The sequence below is a fragment of the Tenrec ecaudatus genome, chromosome 2 (genome assembly GCF_050624435.1).
Source record: "Tenrec ecaudatus isolate mTenEca1 chromosome 2, mTenEca1.hap1, whole genome shotgun sequence".
In the NCBI taxonomy this organism is placed as follows: domain Eukaryota; kingdom Metazoa; phylum Chordata; class Mammalia; order Afrosoricida; family Tenrecidae; genus Tenrec; species Tenrec ecaudatus.
The window spans coordinates 288,671,659-288,676,225 of NC_134531.1; positions in this window are offsets into that span (position 1 = coordinate 288,671,659).

Here is a 4,567-nt window from a genome sequence, read left to right on the forward strand (position 1 = left end):
TCTCTTGCCCCATGTACCTTACTCACCTGACCTCACTCTGTGTGACTTCTTTTTGCTTCTGCAAATGAAGAGGGACATGAAAGGACAGCAACCATAGAAGAAGTGATTAAAAGATAAGAGAGGTGCTGTCATCCCTCCAGATGAGTTTGAAAAATGTTTCCAGGAATGGAATCCCAGATTTGACCAATGTATTAAGTGTAATGCAAATACTTTAAAGGTCATAAGGTTATTTTGCTAAAAACTTTAAATACATAGCTTTGGGGGGCTTAAAAATCTGGTTTTGGGGGCAGGGAGATACTCCCTCGTATAACATCACTACTCAAATTCATTCATTTTACGTCTGTCTTCCTTTGTCACTGGTCAGCATTTGTTCACATAGAAAGGCAACTGAAAATGCCAGGGCTTGGGTTAGGCATGGCTTAGGCATCACAGTGACAGTTTTGCTTTTTAACACTTTAGATAGATGGTTTGCTGCAGAATTCCCCCATGCAACATTTCCTTTGATTTCCTGATTGCTGTTTCCATGGCCATTGATTGCTGATCCCAGAAAGAAACCCTTGATGTCAATCAATAGCTTCCCCATTTCTCATGAGGTCGGTTCAATATAGCAGCATAGGGTCAGGCACACAGGAATCACCTACCGTTGTTATGACTCTAATAGAGGATGCCATTTACACTGCCGTGGAATGCCTCCATGGCATTTACACTGCCGAGGAATGCCTTCATGGCATTTACACTGCCGAGGAATGCCTTCATGGATGAGAGCACTGCAACCCACCAACAGATAAATGAATATGATGGTGCCCATATGGAGGTCTTTGTAAGTGCAAACCTTCCTCTCACTGGGGGGTTAGTGGCCTGCTTCTCAAGAGACAGGAGTCATAGACACCTTTGTCTAGAGGTTACTTCACATTTTCACTCTTAATTAGCCAAAAAATAGCTTGGTTTTGAGGAGCTTGGCTTGCGGCTGTCTTGCCTGAGTGCCTTCTGTGGAGGGAGGAGAATTGTGGGCAGAAGTGGAAAGGAGGGAGGTGAAAAAGGGTCTGATGAATGAGATAGTTTCTTCTCTGGCTTTTCAGCTGCTTCTGAACTTGTTTTTAACCATGGGGTCCTTCACAAAGCTTTTGCCCCTCCCTTGGTCCCCTCCTCAATCCTCTGGGCCATAAGGAATCCAACCCACTGTTAGTGCCGAGTGGTGTAGCTCTGTAACCCTTAAAAGGGATCAAGGGATGCCTAATGGGGGAAATGCTGAGAGCCAACATTAATCAGCACACCATGATAATAAACACATTGGCTCCATTTGCAAGACTTAATCCCTTTTCCCACCCTCCCCGGCTCCTTTGTTTACCTACTGGAGATTGGACTCCAATGTTGGGCTATTTCCCTTTTTGCTATTCATGGGATGGTAGTGTGATTGTCTTGGCTCCTTGTCTGTTTGTTGTATTGGGGTGTGTGTGTGTGTGTGTGTGTGTGTGTGTGTGTGTGCGCGCGCTAGTAACTCAGTGATGCTATTAAGCCCTGGTACTTTTGAATGTGTGCTCATAGACAGGTTAGGCTATACAAGCATCGGGAATAACATGTGTGTCTTGAGCTGTAATAACCTATTTGTACATATATCTGAGTATTTACATGTATTTGTATCAGCCTATGTGTTAGCCAAAAAGCGAAGACTTCCAAGAGAGGCATAGGTTTCCTACTTCGTGGTCTCTAGAATGCTAACTCCCAAATGAACGACAGCGAGGCTGTGTCATTGTTCTAGGCCTTCAATCACACAGCCCACACCTAGCAGTATTATTTCACGGACCCCGAGATCCATGAAGGGTCCTTCATGGGAGCCTTGTCTCCATTCGCAAAAAAAAGAAGAAAGTATTACAAGTTACATTTTATAACTGCCTTGATAGAAGCTATATTCATTTTCAATTTTCTTGTAATTTAAAAAATGAATGTAAGCATTTGCATGGAGCCCTCACAGTCTTGTTGAGATCAGGCCCTGGGCCTCGTGGCTGTCATCTGGGGGCCGGGGAAATGCTGTGGAGGGGAGGCAGGGAGGTACAATGGGCCCAAGGTCCTTCTCACAAAAGCTCCACTCTGACTGATGCTTCCTGTTTAGAAGCGGGAAGAAAGCCTATAATTTAGGTCGAGAGGGTGGTACCTATAGGCCATTAGACTTAGAGGTGAATCCCAGTTCCTCCCCTTATTATCTACGACATTACAGACAGTCACTTATCTCCTCTGAGCCTCAGTTTCCTCATCTATAGTAGGGGGGATCTAGCAGCTTCCTCAGAGTGCTGCAGGGGAAAGTTCAGGAGAAGGTGGATAGAAAATGCCTTAGCCTGCCCTTGGGCACCTGGAGCTGTTATCATGCACTTCGTGTTTCCCTTTGGGGGCTTCGGCGTTACATGCATTTAGTTCCTTGGTTCAGAGTTCAAGGACATCTCAGGAGAAGGATGGACCCCAGTGAGTGAGCAGCAACTAGTTCTGTTGGAAAAAAACGCACGTGACGCATCAAAACACAGTGACGGTCTTTCTAGGCAGGTCTGCCAGGTAGTGCCAACATTTTCTCACCGAACCCCAGGTCTAGAGGTTCACTCCCACCTGCCTTTTCCACGATGCCTGCGTGTCTCTGGTTCGGAGGTCCCAGCATGCTCTTGCACCCACCCAGCCCATGAGCCATTTCCATCCTCTGGACTCCTCTTTCCCCTCTTTCTTCTCACTCTCCAATGACGGTTTTCACCCCTCCCCAAATTTAAGTTTCTTGTTTCTCTCATTATTGCGTTTTTCTAATAAAGCCTTAACTTCCTCCACTAAACGAACAAAACCGGACTGACTGCCATTGAGTGGATGCTGACTCACAGCGACCCTCTCAGACAAGGTCGAACTGCCCCTGTGAGTTTCAGAGACTGTAACTCTTCCCCCCCCCCGCCCCCCCCCAGAGATTGTAATTCTTTACGGGAGTAGAAAGTCCTGTCTTTTTCCTGGGGAGAAAAAAGTCACCTACCAAAAACAAAGCAAACAAAACCAGAAGTAAGAACTGTAGACAGAGGCAAGATGACCCCCACTGAGCTTGCAGTTAGCAGCCAACACCATCACCTCTACACCGCCAGAGCAACCACCTACCGTATCCTACAAACAGTGACGACCTCTTTGTTTTTGCTCTTTACTGAGCCAGTGTCAGATCATACACAGGCAGCATGTCATCCGAGCAAAGCAGTTGTAATTGCCTTCGTTTGATGGAGTCCCTGGTTAGGGCAAGTGGTCAATGAACTCACAGCTGCTAACCTCGTGGTTGCTCTAAGCCCATTCGCATGTGGCTCAGGAGAAAGGCCTGGTGATCAACTTCCAAACCATCAGCCATAGGGGGACCATTCTACTGGGAAGCACATGAAGAAGCCATGAGTTGGCATTGACTTGATGGTGACCGGGAGCCTATGAAGTTTACAGGTGAAGAGACAAGCTCAAAGCAGCTAAGACACCTCACCAAGATAACGTGGATCGGATTTGAATAGAAATGTTCTGTGTGACGAGGACTTTGGGTTTTGTCCCCATGAAGCAGGGCCATTTCCACTTTTCTGCAATCCCCAAATCTAAAAGAGCTCTACACATCAGAAGTTTTTCTTTGCTCTAAAAAAGTCTTTTGGTCCAGACCAGGTCTAAATTGATGTGAAGATGGTCGCAACGTTGATTTTTCTCAATTAAGGAGCTAGGGCTTCCCTGCACACTGCTCTTACTGCTGTCATTCAACGTTTTAAAACAATCAACAAACCCCAGGTCCAACAACTCCCCTTTCAGGCCGGCACTAAACAGGCTTCCCTATGGTCAAGCTGGGATCCTGCCCTGAAGGGAAGACATGCCTGTTTGGATTCTGAATCATAATCCTGCAGGGAAAGTGCTTTTCCATGTGGGCTGACGAGGTTTTTCTCTTCCAGGTCCCAGAAGGGCTGAAGTGCAGCTCTCCCTGAGGAGTGAACGTGGGCTGCAGCCAGGTAGAAGGACTCTCAGCAAGGCCATTTGAGGCTCTTGCGGCTGGCACGGGGGCCTGTGGAACACCTCGTGCAGAAAGCTGTTGAGGGCCCTTTGTCCGTTGTCCTTTGGTGAGAATATCAAGGTGATTGGAATACATGAGTCGGGATACCTGTGTGTGCCTGAGCGCCCTTCATGTATGATGCCAATCCTTGGGTTTAGAGCGTTGGGGCAGACAGAGGTATATTGGGTTGTTATGGAGTGAATTGGATCCCTCCAAAAATGTGTGTTGGGATCCTAACCCCTGTGCCCGCACATCTAATCTCTCGGGGCACAGGATCTTCTGCCTTGCCTTCATGTGGCCTAATCAGTGGAGGGGGTGTCTTACGACCAAACACTTTCCCGATGCCAAAGGAGCAGATTAAGCGCAGATGCCATCAAGCACAGAGGGAGGAGAAATCGAAGCCACATGGAGACTGCTTAGGAATGAGGATCCGTGGTGCCAGTGATGTTGTGACAAGGACCTGTTCCCAGGGCTGGTAGAGAGAAAGCCTAGAGCCAGTGCCCTGGATTCAGACATCTGTCTTCATACATGGAGGCAATCCAC